Here is a 15,383-nt window from a genome sequence, read left to right on the forward strand (position 1 = left end):
AATATTATATAATTTTATGTTTTTACACATAAAGAATCATAATTTAATTTTTATCAATTTAATACTTTACATTCTTATTAACAAATATGATTCAAACAATTAATTATCATTAAATAATTTAAACCATATTTATTAAATTATAATTTTAATATAGCAAAATACAAAATTACATGATATTTTTTTATTTATGCACGTCACTGCATATTTGTTCACATGAGTAATTATTATTGAATTACATATATGATTTTCATTCGTTGTCTTTTACAAAAATAGTAAAGTTAAGCCTAAGAATTACTATTTTACCTTAAAAGCATAACCCATTATAAAAAAGGAAAGAAGAAAGTAGTGGACTTTTATGGAAATCAAATTAATATTTCGTTTTGCAAAGAATATAATCATAAATTATTATACAAAGAAAAAAAAAATCCCACTTTCTTTCAAATGCTATTTTTATTATGAAAATTCAATAGCCAATTAAGAGTTTATTTGTTTCAATAGTTTAAATTTTTAATATTATATAATCATAATTTTAAGCCATTCATCATTAAAAATTATGTATTAATTACTTAATAAAATTATTTATTTTACTTATTAATATGGAGAAATTTTTTAACATTATAATTGGGGCTAGGCATTGCCGGTGCTCCAATATGGGTTGGTTTCGATTTAAGAGTTAACCGAATGGTGTATTTTGATTTAATTTTAATTCAATCTGATTTGATTAAATTTAATTATTATTTTTAAATATTTTAATAAAAAAATATGTTTTAACTTGAAATCAAACCAATAAATTACAATTTAGTTTAAGGTTAATTTTTATTGATTTAAATTTAACTGATTTTACTTTTAAACTTGATCTATAGTTTCAATTCTAATTTCAAATTAAATCATAAAATCATGATTAATTGAAACTATTTTAAAAAAAACCCCAATCCCATCATATATTATATTATATATTGTAATAAAATAATTTGCTAAAAATAATAATCAAAACTTGGTATGAAAGTAATCAGAACTTGATTTGATTTATTTGCTGAAAGTATATAGTTTATCTGGTAAATTCAGATTTAAATTTTTATATTGCTCCACATTAATTTATGATAAGAATTTTGTATTAAATAATATATTTGAATAAATCTCCTTCTTGAAGGAGCTTTTAGGTAGAGTTAAGCCCATTTATTATTATTATTATTTTTACATAGAATTAGAGTTTACTCAATTTTATTTTTTGCCGCTGATTGATGTGTTTGCCTTGCTTCAAATGTTTTTTAGTGTGAAGATGGTGTGTTTTCCGACGTTGATTAAGATAAAAGACTTTGTGTTAAATATAAAATTTTAACAAATTTTTTCTCCTTAAATTAATTTTTAGGTGTAGTCCAATAGAGGTGAGCATTATTCGGTTCAAACCGAATAAACTGAACCAAATCACCTTAATTCGGTAATTCAGTTTGATTTTTAAGATAATTCGATTCAGTTCGATTTTATATTATAAAAATTTCGATTATTTCTATTCATTTCGGTTTTGAAGAGAAAAAATTCTGTTAAACCAAATCAAACCGAATAGTTTTATTGATTTTTGAATTTATTTTGCTATGGAGAATTTATGAATTATATATAATTTTATATATATAAATTATTTAATTTCATTGATTAATGGTTATTAGGTTCAAGTAAAGTTCAAAATCAGATCAAATAACTTGAAATTCAAGTCTAAATTAAAAAATAATCAAAAATCAAAACCTATCGATTTGAACCTAACCTAACCGAAATAGAACGATTCAGTTCGATTTGATTTTTCATCCTTTTCAATTTGATTTGATTTTCATGATTTAATTCGGTTCGATTTAAGTTAAATGTTCACCCTTAGAGTTAATATCAATTATAAAATATGCGTGAGTATAAATTATATAAAAATAAGAATTCTATTAAAATAGTAATAATTTTAAAGATTGTCCATTCCTATAAATAACTCATATATATGTATATTTATACAAAAAAAAAAAATTGATCGATTTTCTCCACACCACACTCCTCCAATCTCTGCTTGAAAAAAACAACACACAGTATGAAAGCAACAAGAAATAGTGTCAGCGGTTAGGGAGGAAAGCAGCATATGAAGGTGGACCTGGTCCTGGCTTATAGTTTGTACCCATTAGGGAGTGACGGAAGGAAAAAAAATAAGGAGGTGTGTCCAAAATTAGGCACAATGACAATAATACCATAAATTGGTATTAAATTGATGGAATCCACATCTACAAATTCCATTAATTGGACCTTGGCTACAATAATCAATGCGTTTAAGAGATTAGCATTTAAATTTATTTTTAAAATAATTATAATCTAAAATAATTGGGTCATGCAAAGAATCATCCGCTCAATCTATTTAAATTACCTCAGTGGTGGGCTAATGGTGAAGATATTTTTATAAATTTATTTGATTTAAAGTTAATTTTTATATTTTATTATATGTGATGCTTAAATATAAATTTTATTCTCATGAATGGAGATTAATTATTAATTATTAGTAATTCTTCTGATTTTATAAAAAAAAATTATATTTTATGAAAATAACTCAAATTAATTAAAGATAATAATGCTGATTAGCGACCTCAAATTAATCAAATAGTAAAATTGCGATTTCACTCATATAATTTTATGATTTTATGAGTTATAATTATTTAAATTAATTATAATTTAAAAAATCGATATAAAATCATATTTTTAAATAGTAAAATTAATTAAAAAATTAATATAATTTTATGAGTTTATAATTTTATATAAATTTAAATTTTTAAATATTATCTTTTAACTTGCTAAAATTATTATCATTTGTTTATTTTAACATCATATTTTTATAATTTTTAAATATAATCATACAAATTATTTATACTACAACAATTATCATGGATAAACAATATAATTTTTTATATCATATTTTGAACAAACTTTATTATTGAGCTATTTTTTTATATATTTTATAAAATTAATCAACGGCCAAATATTACATTTAATTGTGTTCATGCAATTAAAGAAGATTCATTTTAAGTTGGAAGGGAAATTAAATTAATAATGGATCTAATGCATATGCATTGCATCTCCCTATAAAGGAATAAATTAATTAAATGTACAAATATATTATTTTGGGACTTGGAAAATATAATTGATGGCATTTATTTTATGCTCTATATTATATAAAAATTAGTTGAATAATTTTAAAATTGAGGCTCTATTTATTTTAAGGGAAATATTTTTTATATTTTTTAATATTTAGACACTAAAAAAAAAGTAAACGAAAAATGCTTATATGATCAAAAGGAAAAACTAAGTTATTCTTAATATTTATGAAGGGAAATGTAACAACCCGATTTATTTTTCATATATATATAACCTTGTTAATGACCACAGAGTAAAATTTTAAAATTTTTAGAGACAGTTTGAATGATATTTGCATAATGTCAGTTGTAGGGGCTAAAATATAATTTTTTAATTTTGTGATTATTACCTAGTTCGGAGGGGCCATATGATGTTGATGCGATATAGAGATGGAATATGTGATTTAGTAGTGTTATGTGAACTATTTTGCAGGATGGGTAGGTCATAGGTATAGGAGAAATTTTGCTGAATTTCTGGCATAAATTATAGTATCTTTTGCTTCTTTAAAGTTTTATTTTGAATTAGTGCTAATAAAATTTATAATATAATTGTTTAGATAATCAGGGTTAATCATCATTCTTCACCCAGCAGCTACTGTTGTAACACCCCAAAATTTTAATTTTTATGAGCATTTTAGGAAATTTTTTTTTTTTGAGATTTTTCGGATTTTTAAAAAAATCAGGTTCGATTTTCCGAAAATATAAACTTTGATGAATTTTAAAAATTTATTTAAAGACCACGTGACAAAACTAAAAATATATTTGGAGTCTACGTATTTTTCTGAGTTTTCTGAAATTTTTTTCGGAATTTTTGGACCTCATTTTCGGTCCCGAGGCAGAGTAAAAATTCAAAATTTTGTATTTCGAATCGAACCAGTCGAATCGAACCGGACTGGATCGGACCGATCGAATCGGACCTGTCTTCTTCCCTTTTTCTTCCTCCCGCGCGCGACGTTCCCTCTCCCTTTTCTCTCTCTTTTCTCTCTCCTCCCCTCCCCTGCCGTCGGCCAGCCGCCTCCCCTGCGTCCCCACCTCGCCGGCGCCGCCTCCCAGCTGTCCTAGCCAATCGGCCGCCGCCCCAAACGGCCTGAAACACGCGCGAACACCCCTCCCCTGCGCGCGCGGCGTTTCGGCTTCTCCGGCCAAAATCCGGCCGATCCGGCCACCAATTGGACCGGGTCTTGTGTCTAAAATCATCTACTCGGCGAGAGCTTTCCATAGACACCAAGAACGCCGAAATCCATTGAGCGGTTTGTCCAATTTTTGCTCGGGAAGTTTTTAACCCATTTCGACTTTTGGGCTAGATTTCTCAAAAACCGTGAATCCCACGAGAAAACCGAGGCTACCAGCACGCTCCACTCGTCGAGAGCTTCGCAACGACATAAATTTCGAATTTTTCCGACACCGTTTTTCGGTGGGTCCCACGAAACTTCGCAGTGTTTTTCCGAGCATTAAATGAGCTTAGAAAATTCTGAAAAATTTATGTACTAACCCCCGTGTTATGGGCTTCGTGTAGGTATCCTCAATTCGCTGAAATTCGACAGTTGACCGGGTCTGTGAATTTCCGGCCAGACAGACCCGTTATCGAAAAAGTCTCCGAATTGGACCGAGGTTTTGGCTATCCCCCATTGTCAGACGTCCCAAGTGCGTCCCAGAAGTCGGAATCAGCAAAGGTAAACCCGAACCTTGCTTTTTCGTAATTTTCTAGTGCTTAAATAGGATTAAAAATCCATAAAATATTCGTGGTAGCTTAGAAAATTACGATTCTTTTTGCAATAGCTTAGTAATATTGCTAAGGACCGCGGGGCAAAGTTTTATAATTTTTAGAGCTTGTTTGGGCAGTTTTTGCAAAAATGATCAATAATAAGGACTAAATTAAAATTTTGCGTATTGTGATGGATGACTGATTTGATGGGCCCAGGAAGGGCTGTGTGATATGATTGAACTGTGGATATATGGATTGTGAATATAGAAGTGTGTTTTGAGCCATTTTGCAGGTTGGGTAGGTCCTAGGTATAGGGGAGACTCTGCCGGATTTTCGGCACGACTTAGGACGTATTGGTCTTTTTCTTTATTTGTATTGAGTCAAATTTATTAAATGATTGTAATAAAATTGTCAGGTGAGCCGGGACAGCCTTCTTCCTCCGCTCAGCCGCCTCAGTGACCATCGTCAAGTCTGTGAGTAGAATATTAATTTTAATTGTAATTTCGATATTATTATATGTTCAAGCATGCCCATGCATCACTTATATGCATATATTTATGTAGTTAAACTCTAGGCACGATTTATGTTGCATTCATAACTGTTGATGTGCCATGGATGTTGTTGTGGTAATTTGGAGCAGTGTGCGTGCGTTGGCGTGCGTGTGATGTGGTATGGACTATGGATAGGACGGGGTAGTCACGGCTTGAGTAATTCGCTGGGACCCGATCCTTCGAGGGGTAGTCACGGCTTGAGTAATTCGCTAGGACCCTCGATTTGGTTATTAAGTGGAAGTCCAAGCTGAGTAATTCACTGGCACCAGGTTGGATTTAAGAGAGCTGTATAGGGGATCAGCTACCATATGTTATGATTGATACTACAGGGTGTGTGAGTGCTCCAAATTACCTTTTTGATGTTATGATGTGAAAATGTTGTTGATGTTGCATTTCACTCTACAGGGTGCATTAGTTTTAGATAGTTATAGGGATTATGGTTAAAATTGATATTTTACTCCCTGAGTCGAACGCTCACTCCTGTTCAAAAATTTTTACAGGCCACAGGAGGATATTTTATTCTGGGTTAACCTGCTTTTATACTTCGCAGGTTGTTTATCAATATTTGTGTAATTTTATTTACTCCTAGAATTTTCGCATGTGTTAGCAGTATTTATTTGAATTTGGTCTATAATATTATTATCATGTTGGACCTGTAAACTTAATATTCTATGTCTGTTTGATGGATTGGATGAGGGAGCTGAGCTCCCATTTCTTTTATGATGCTATGAGTATGTGGAGGGTGAGCTGAGCTCCCCAATTGAGTATTATTGTGTTTACAGGTCGGGTGAGTCAAAAACTCCCTGTTGGAAAGTCCATTTTATGGCCGGACTCTGTCTGTTTGGTTTCTTGAAATTGGGCCCAAATGGGCCTTAGAATTGGGTTAATGAACAGTTAGGCTTACTACGGGCCTCGGGGGCTTTAGGCTGGCCCAGGTCCTAGTGCCGGTCCGGCCCATAGGTTGGGTCTTGACAGATGTGGTATCAGAGCTTAGGCTCCAGATTCTTAGGGAATATTTGTCTAAAATATCGGGAAGAGTCTAATAGGAGTCACATGCGGAAAAATAGGGTCCACATTTGTCTTGCATTGTCGTCTTTGCTTCTAGTTTCTGCTTCATATATTGTGTATAAATATGAGTCTATAGAGCTGTGTAATGTGCAGTTTTAAATTTTGTGGGCTAATGCTGCTGAATTTCAGGAAAATGCGTAGAAGCGGAGAGCGCCACGCACGAGCCGGATGTGCTGACGAGGTGTCGGCCACAGATGAGGCGCCGCCCAGGAGGCGGGGTAGGAGGCCTAGAGCCGCTCAAGTAGAAGGGCGGCTACCACCGATCTGAGATCGGTCTTTTATGGCACAGGGTCCCATGGACCCCATGGCAGCTGCTCTAGCTGGTCTGCAGAGAACCATCGATATGATGGCGCAATATATGGTACACCCTCCACAGCAGCAGCAGTCCACCGCACCAAGAGTGGAACCTTATAAACAGATAATTAATTTCAAGAAGTTGGTGCCTGGAACTTATGATGTGTCAGACGATGCATATCGGTTTTTGGATTCCTGCAAACAGCGAGAAATGTAATTACTGATTGGTGATAGGAGACTGATAGAGTGTATGCAGCATGTCATGGGGCCTATGCCTAGACAATGGATGAATGACTACGTGTTACCTCGGATGGAGGGTTTGTCGTGGGCTCAGTTTGTGGAACTGTTTATCAATCGGTTTGTGCCAGAAAGTTTCAGAGATCAGAAACAGTAGGCCTTTGAGGCCCTAAGACAGAATGGCAGGTCTGTAGATGAATATGCTACAGAATTTCTGGAATTGAGCAGATATGCCCCTACAGCAGTAGCTACAGAAACTATGAAGGTGAAGAGGTTCCTAAAGGGGCTTGACAGGAGGTATGCAAACCTGGCCATGATGTCTGGTTAGTCTTTTGATGTAATGGTTGATCGAGCCAAACAGATTGAGATTAGCTATGCTGTGGATGACAGCGGAAGAGCAAAGAAAAACAGAGCAGAGGGTTCTTCAAGTGTTCCCCAAATGGGTACTCCGGATAGTGGTGGCCAGAGTAATTACAGAGGAAAGGGTAGGAGCAAGAGAAGTGGTTTTAGACACAGACCATGAGGATTCAGACCAAGGTACGGATCCAGCAGTGGTCACAGTTTGGGGTACAGCAGTTCTGGGTCTGGTTCAGGATCCTCCTTGGCACCTTGTGCACAGTGTGGAAGAGGACACTCAGTACCTTGTTTGATGGGATCAGGAGTATGCTTCAGGTGTGGCCAACCAGGTCACTTTACTAGAGAATGCCCCGTGTTCAGCGAGCCACAGATGGGGTCACAAGGTTCTATTGCGAATGTTCCTCGACAATTGTATCCGGGTGCTTCCAACATGGCAGATCGATTCGGTACAACAGGCCGAGGACAAGGGGCGTGGATTTGGAGGCGGTCGGGAGGTAGAAGTCGATGTCGTGGTTACGCCACTCAGGGTAGGGGTCAAGCTCGAGTTTTCACCCTGACCCACCAGGATGCTCAAGCTTCAAATGCAGTTGTGGCAGGTATTCTTCTGGTCTGTTCTTATGAGGCTCGTGTTTTGATAGATCCGGGTGCTACGCACTCATTTGTCTCTCCTGTGTTTGCCATGAGGTTGGGTAGAAACCCTACAACTTTAGAATGCCCTTTGTCGGTAGCCACCCCACTTAGTGACAACATAGATGTAGATATGGTTTTTCCGGGTAGCCCAGTATTAGTGGATAGAAAGATCCTCCCAGCAGACTTGGTTCCTCTACCAGTAATGGACTTTGATGTAATTTTGGGGATGGATTGGTTGGCAACTCACTATGCCACTTTAGACTGCAGGAACAAAAAGGTGTATTTCCACATACCTGGTGTGGAAGAGTTTAGCTTTGATGGTGACAGAAGCGTAGCTCCATATAACTTGGTGTCAGCAATTAGTGCCAGAAAAATGTTGAGGCGTGGATGCCAAAGGTATTTGGCATTGGTGAGAGATACATCTGTAGAAGGTGTCAGCATGGGAAATGTTCCTGTTGTCAGAGAATTTATGGATGTCTTCCCAGAGGAGCTTCCAGGGTTGCCACCAGAAAGGGGAATAGAGTTCTGCATTGATGTTGTTCTGGGTACAAACCCCATATCAATGCCACCTTACAGGATGGCACCAGCAGAATTGAAAGAGTTAAAGGAGCAACTACAGGAGCTTTTGGACAAGGGTTTCATACGTCCGAGTACTTCGCCCTGGGGTGCTCCTGTTCTATTTGTGAGAAAGAAGGATAGGTCATTGAGGTTGTGCATTGACTACAGACAGCTGAACAAGGTGACAGTGAAGAACAAGTATCCACTTCCTCGGATCGATGATCTGTTTGATCAGCTCCAAGGAGCTAGATTCTTTTCCAAGATAGACTTGCGATCAGGCTACCATCAGTTGAGAATCAGGAATGAGAACGTGTCCAAAACGGCTTTCAGGACAAGATATGGTCATTATGAGTTCTTGGTGATGTCTTTTGGACTCACTAATGCACCAGCAGCCTTCATGGACTTGATGAACAGGTGTTCAAGCCATTTTTGGACCGTTTGTCATCGTATTCATAGATGACATTCTCGTATACTCTCGGACCGAGGAAGAACACGTGTGGCACTTGAGGATGGTGTTGCGGACGCGTTGAGGAGCACGGCTATATGCCAAATTTTCAAAATGTGAATTTTGGCTAGAAAGCATCTCATTCTTGGGACACGTGGTTTCCGGTGGCGGCATTCAAGTGGATCCCAAGAAAATTGAAGTCAGAATCGATTGGCTTAGGCCTACAATACCACCGAGGTGCGCAGCTTTTTAGGTTTAGTGGCTACTATAGGCGTTTTGTACAAGATTTCTTCAGATAGCGGCTCCCTAACTAAGTTGACCGGGAAGAATGTTCCATTCATTTGGACAGATGATCGTGAGGTGAGTTTCGAAGCTTAAGGAGTGTCTAACCACCGCCCTGTGTTGACACTACTCGTGAGTGGTGAAGGATACACTGTATTGTGACGCCTCCAGAGTTGGCCTAGGGTGTGTCTTGATACAGAATGGAAAGGTAGTGGCTTATGCTTCAAGGCAGCTGAAGAGGCATGAGCAGAACTACCCCACCCATGATTTGGAAATGGTGGCTGTAGTCTTTGCACTAAAAATCTGGAGACACTACCTGTATGGTGAAGTGTGCGAGATATACACCGACCATAAGAGTTTGAAGTACATCTTCCAACAGAAGGACTTGAACTTGAGACAGAGGAGATGGATGGAGCTTCTGAAAGACTATGATTGCACCATCCAGTACCACCCTGGAAAGGCCAATGTTGTGGCAGATGCCTTGAGCAGAAAATCTTCTGGTAGTTTGGCGCACATTTCAGTAGAGAAGAGACCATTGATTCAGGAGGTACATGAGTTGATGGATCAAGGTTTAATCCTAGATCTTTCAGATGAGGGGGTATTGTTGGCTCACTTTTCAGTGAGGCCAGACTTGAGGGACAGAGTTAGAGTTTCCCGGCCACGAGACCAACAATTGATGAAGATCATAGAAAGAGTACAAAGAAGGTGAAGGTGGTGAGTTTGGATTTGCCAATGATGGTGCCCTAGTACAAGGTTCTAGGATATGTGTGCCCGATGTAGACAACCTCAGGAATGAAATCATGCGAGAGGCACACTACACACTGTACAGTGTCCACCCAGGTTCCACCAAGATGTACCATGATGTGAAGGATAGCTATTGGTGGAATGGCATGAAGAGAGACATAGCAGACTTTGTGTCCAAGTGCTTGACTTGTCAGAAGGTGAAGTTTGAACACCAGAGACCGTCAGGGAAGCTGCAAGAGCTCCCTATCCCAGAATGGAAGTGGGAAATGATCACTATGGATTTTGTGACTGGGTTGCCTCGTACCACACGAGGATATGATTCGATATGGGTAATTGTAGACCGCTTGACCAAATCAGCTCACTTCATACCTGTAAAAACTACATACTCTGTGGCACAGTATGCCCGGCTCTACATTCGAGAAATAGTCAGATTGCATGGAGTTCCGGCTTCCATAATATCTGACAGAGGGCCCCAGTTCACTTCTCGATTTTGGAGAAAGTTGCAGGAGGCACTTGGCACACAGTTGAACTTCAGTACGGCTTTCCACCCTCAGACAGACGGACAGTCCGAAAGGACAATCCAAACACTGGAAGACATGCTTCGCATGAGTGTCTTGGATTTTGGAGGTCAATGGGATGAGCAGCTAGCTTTGGTGGAGTTTGCCTACAATAACAGTTATCACTCCAGCATAGGGATGGCACCCTATGAGGCATTATATGGGAGAAAGTGTAGGTCTCCTCTGTGTTGGACAGAAATGGGGGAAGCGAAGGTGCATGATGTAGACCTAGTGCAGTACACTTCAGAGGTAGTTCCTTTAATCAGGGAACGACTGAAAACAGCTTTCAAGATGGCGTAAGAGTTATGCACCCAGGGCGAAGGGATGTGGAGTTTGCAAAGGCGACTATGTATTTCGAAGGTTTCTACAATGAAGGGAGTCAAGAGATTTGGATAGAATGGCAAGTTGGCACCTCGGTATATTGGACCTTTTGAGGTTACGGATAGAGTTGGAGCAGTTGCCTACCGGTTGGAGCTACCACCCAACCTTTCTCACGTTCATCCCGTGTTTCACATCTCCATGCTCAGGAAATACATTCCCGATCCTTCTCATGTACTGCAGCCGGATGTGATAGAGCTAAAAGGGAACTTGACATTTGAGGAGCAACCTGTAGCCATAGTGGACTACCAAGTAAGACAGCTAAGATCCAAACAGATCCCTATGGTTAAGGTTTTGTGGAGGAGCCAGTCAGTGGAAGAGTGCACCTGGGAGTCAGAACGGGACATGCGTAGCAAGTACCCCTATCTGTTCAATGTATAATCATGTGCTTTATTCTGCCTTGTGTAAAATTCGAGGACGAATTTCCTGTAAGGGGGGAAGAATGTAACACCCTAAAATTTTAATTTTTATGAGCATTTTGGTATTTTAATTTTATTTAAATTTTAGGAAATTTTTTTTTTGAGATTTTTCGGATTTTTAAAAAAATCGGGTTTGATTTTCCGAAAATATAAACTTTGATAAATTTTAAAAATTTATTTAAAGACCACGTGGCAAAACTAAAAATATATTTGGAGTCTACGTATTTTTCTGAATTTTTCTAGAATTTTTTCGAAATTTTTGGACCTCGTTTTTGGTCCCGAGGCAGAGTAAAAATTCAAAATTTTGTATTTCGAATCGAACCGGCCGAATCGAACCGGACCGGATCGGACCGGTCGAATCGGACCGGTCTTATTCCCTTTTTCTTCCTCCCGCGCGCGACGTTCCCTCTCCCTTTTCTCTCTCTTTTCTCTCTCCTCCTCCCCTGGCCGCTGCCTCCCTGCGTCCCCACTGGCCTGCCTCCCGGTATCCCACCGGCCGCCGCCCCAAACGGCCGGAAACGTGTACAAATGCCCCTCCCCTGCGCGCGCGGCGTTTTGGCTTCTCCGGCCAAAATCCGGCCGATCCGGCCACCAATTGGACCGGGTCTTGTCTCTAAAATCATCTACTCGGCGAGAGCTTTCCATAGACACCAAGAACGCCGAAATCTATCGAGCGGTTTGTCCAATTTTTGCTCGGGAAATTTTTAGCCCATTTCAACTTTTGGGCTAGATTTCTCGAAAACCGTGAATCCCACGAGAAAACCGAGGCTACCAGCACGCTCCACTCGTCGAGAGCTTCGCAACGACATAAATTTCGAATTTTTCTGACACCGTTTTTCGGTGGGTCCCACGGAATTTCGCAGTGTTTTTCCGAGCATTAAATGAGCTTAGAAAATTCTGAAAAATTTATGTACTAACCCCCGTGTTATGGGCTTCGTGTAGGTATCCTCAATTCGCGGAAAATCGGCGATTGACCGATGCGTGAATTTCCGGCGAACCGGACCCGTTACCGGAAAAGTCTCCGAATTGGACCGAGGTTTTGGCTACCCCCCCATTGTCAGACGTCCCGAGTGCGTCCCCGAAGTCGGAATCGGCAAAGGTAAACCCGAACCTTGCTTTTTCGTAATTTTCTAGTGCTTAAATAGGATTAAAAATCCATAAAATATTCGTGGTAGCTTAGAAAATTACGATTCTTTTTGCAATAGCTTAGTAATATTGCTAAGGACCGCGGGGCAAAGTTTTATAATTTTTAGAGCTTGTTTGGGCAGTTTTTGCAAAAATGATCAATAATAAGGACTAAATTGAAATTTTGTGTATTGTGATGGATGACTGATTTGATGGGCCCAGGAGGGGCTGTGTGATATGATTGAACTGTGGATATATGGATTGTGAATATAGAAGTGTGTTTTGAGCCATTTTGCAGGTTGGGTAGGTCCTAGGTATAGGGGAGACTGTCGGATTTTCGGCACGACTTAGGACGTATTGGTCTTTTTCTTTGTTTGTATTGAGTCAAATTTATTAAATGATTGTAATAAAATTGTCAGGTGAGCCGGGACAGCCTTCTTCCTCCGCCCAGCCGCCTCAGTGACCATCGTCAAGTCTGTGAGTAAAATATTAATTTTAATTGTAATTTCGATATTATTATATGTTCAAGCATGCCCATGCATCACTTATATGCGTATATTTATGTAGTTAAACTCTAGGCACGATTTATGTTGCATTCATAACTGTTGATGTGCCATGGATGTTGTTGTGGTAATTTGGAGCAGTGTGCGTGCGTTGGCGTGCGTGTGATGTGGTGTGAACTATGGATAGGGCCGGGGTAGTCACGGCTTGAGTAATTCATTGACCCGATCCTTCGAGGGGTAGTCACGGCTTGAGTAATTCAGGGACCCTCGATTTGGTTATTAAGTGGAAGTCCGAAATGAGTAATTGGCACCAAAGTTGGATTTAAGAGAGCTGTATAGGGGATCAGCTCCCATATGTTATGATTGATACTACAGGGTGTGTGAGTGCTCCAAATTACCTTTTTGATGTTATGAGGTGAAAATGTTGTTGATGTTGCATTTCACTCTACAGGGTGCATTAGTTTTAGATAGTTATAGGGATTATGGTTAAAATTGATATTTTACTCTCTGAGTCGAACGCTCACTCTTGTTCAAAAATTTTTACAGGCCACAGGAGGATATTTTATTCTGGGTTAACCTGCTTTTATACTTCGCGGGTTATTTATCAATATTTGTGTAATTTTATTTACTCCTAGAATTTCCGCATGTGTTAGCAGTATTTATTTGAATTTGGTCTGTAATATTATTATCATGTTGGACCTGTAAACTTAATATTCTATGTCTGTTTGATGGATTGGATGAGGGAGCTGAGCTCCCATTTCTTTTATGATGCTATGAGTATGTGGAGAGTGAGCTGAGCTCCCCAATTGAGTATTATTGTGTTTACAGGTCGGGTGAGTCAAAAACTCCTCGTTGGAAAGTCCATTTTATGGCCGAACTCTGTTCGTTTGGTTTCTTGAAATTGGGCCCAAATGGGCCTTAGAATTGGGTTAATGAACAGTTAGGCTTACTACGGGCCTCAGGGGCTTTAGGCTGGCCCAGGTCCTAGTGCCGGTCCGGCCCATAGGTTGGGTCGTGACAACTGTAGTCTACAATAATCAGTGAGTAGATATTGATTTTATTTATAATTTCAAAATTATTATATATTCAAAGTATGCTCATACATCACATATAAATATACGTACATAGCTAAAAATTAGGCACACCTTGTGTTATATTTTAAATTGATGAAATTGCGATGGATGTCACCTTAGGATAATTTAGAGCCGCGTGTGTGAGTTGGTGTGCATGTGGTGTGTATATGGATATGGGTTGGACTGGTAGACACGGTTGGAGCTTGACTCGCTGAGACTCGATCTTTATTATGGATAAGTCGGGGTAGGCATGACTCAAATTGATCTCACTGGCCTCCTCATTTGGATTATTAAGCGAAAGTCTGGCTCGAGTTAATTTCACTGGCAGACGTTGGATTAAAAGAGTTATAAAGGGAATTAACTGATATATATATATATATATATATATATATATATATATATATATATATATGGGTGTGTGAATGCTACAAATTATATATATATATATATATATATATGTGTGATATATGGGTGTGTGAATGCTACAAATTATTCTTTGTGCGAGTGTTATTTGAATTTGACTAAATACGATGATATGTGTTGCATTTCATCATTTAGGAATGTATTAACTTTAGATAGTTATAAAAATTGTATTTAAAATTAATATCTTACTCTATGAGTTGAACGTTCACTCCTATTCATCATATTTTGTAGATTATAGGAGGTTTTTTTTTTCAGAATAACTTGTTTCTTTCCTCATAGGTTTATTAGCAGTTATTTATTTATATTATTATTTTTTAAAATTGTAACCTAAAACTTCATTTGTATTAGCTGTAGTAATAATCTTGTCAGGTGCTACATAAATTTAAGTTTTGATGTTTTTAATAAATGCAAAATTTTTATGATATTTAAATTGTGGTATCAATGTTGAATTAGGCTTCCATAATTTTAGTATCTGATGATTATCATATTGATTTGACCCGAATAAAAGTATAATATTTTATTTTAAATTTATTTGCATGTTGAGCTCAAGATTTTGGCCCTGATTATGGATTTAGGAAATAGTAAAGCTTACTACGGGCCTCGGGGCTTTATGCCAGCTCAGGTCCTAGTATCGGTCCGGCATGTGGGATCGAATCGTGACAGAAAAACTAAGTAATTCTTAAGGAAAATTACTTTCATTTTTCTATTTTATAGACATTAATAATTTTATTAAAATGTAAAAACACTTATACATATATGATATAAATACATACTATTAGTTTAACATTCCAATTAAATAATGAAAAATATTTTTTAAAAAATATGAAAAATATTTTTTTATATACAAATTATTTTAGACAAGCAAATGGAGCCCAAGACTCT

General features: G+C 37.8%; 2 long non-coding RNA genes across 2 annotated transcripts; both read left to right on the plus strand.

Moving 5' to 3' along the window:
* The first annotated feature begins 4,937 nt into the window (after positions 1-4,937).
* On the plus strand, positions 4,938-6,175 carry LOC131172578 (uncharacterized). The gene is made up of 2 exons (XR_009143097.1): positions 4,938-5,330; positions 5,909-6,175. It is a non-coding gene; the product is annotated as an uncharacterized LOC131172578 (long non-coding RNA).
* Positions 6,176-12,390: 6,215 nt separating this feature from the next.
* LOC131172577 (uncharacterized) lies at positions 12,391-13,771 on the plus strand. The gene is made up of 3 exons (XR_009143096.1): positions 12,391-12,476; positions 12,922-12,979; positions 13,552-13,771. It is a non-coding gene; the product is annotated as an uncharacterized LOC131172577 (long non-coding RNA).
* The last annotated feature ends 1,612 nt before the right edge of the window (positions 13,772-15,383 follow it).

Source organism: Hevea brasiliensis, chromosome 14 (assembly GCF_030052815.1).
Source record: "Hevea brasiliensis isolate MT/VB/25A 57/8 chromosome 14, ASM3005281v1, whole genome shotgun sequence".
Lineage (NCBI taxonomy): Eukaryota > Viridiplantae > Streptophyta > Magnoliopsida > Malpighiales > Euphorbiaceae > Hevea > Hevea brasiliensis.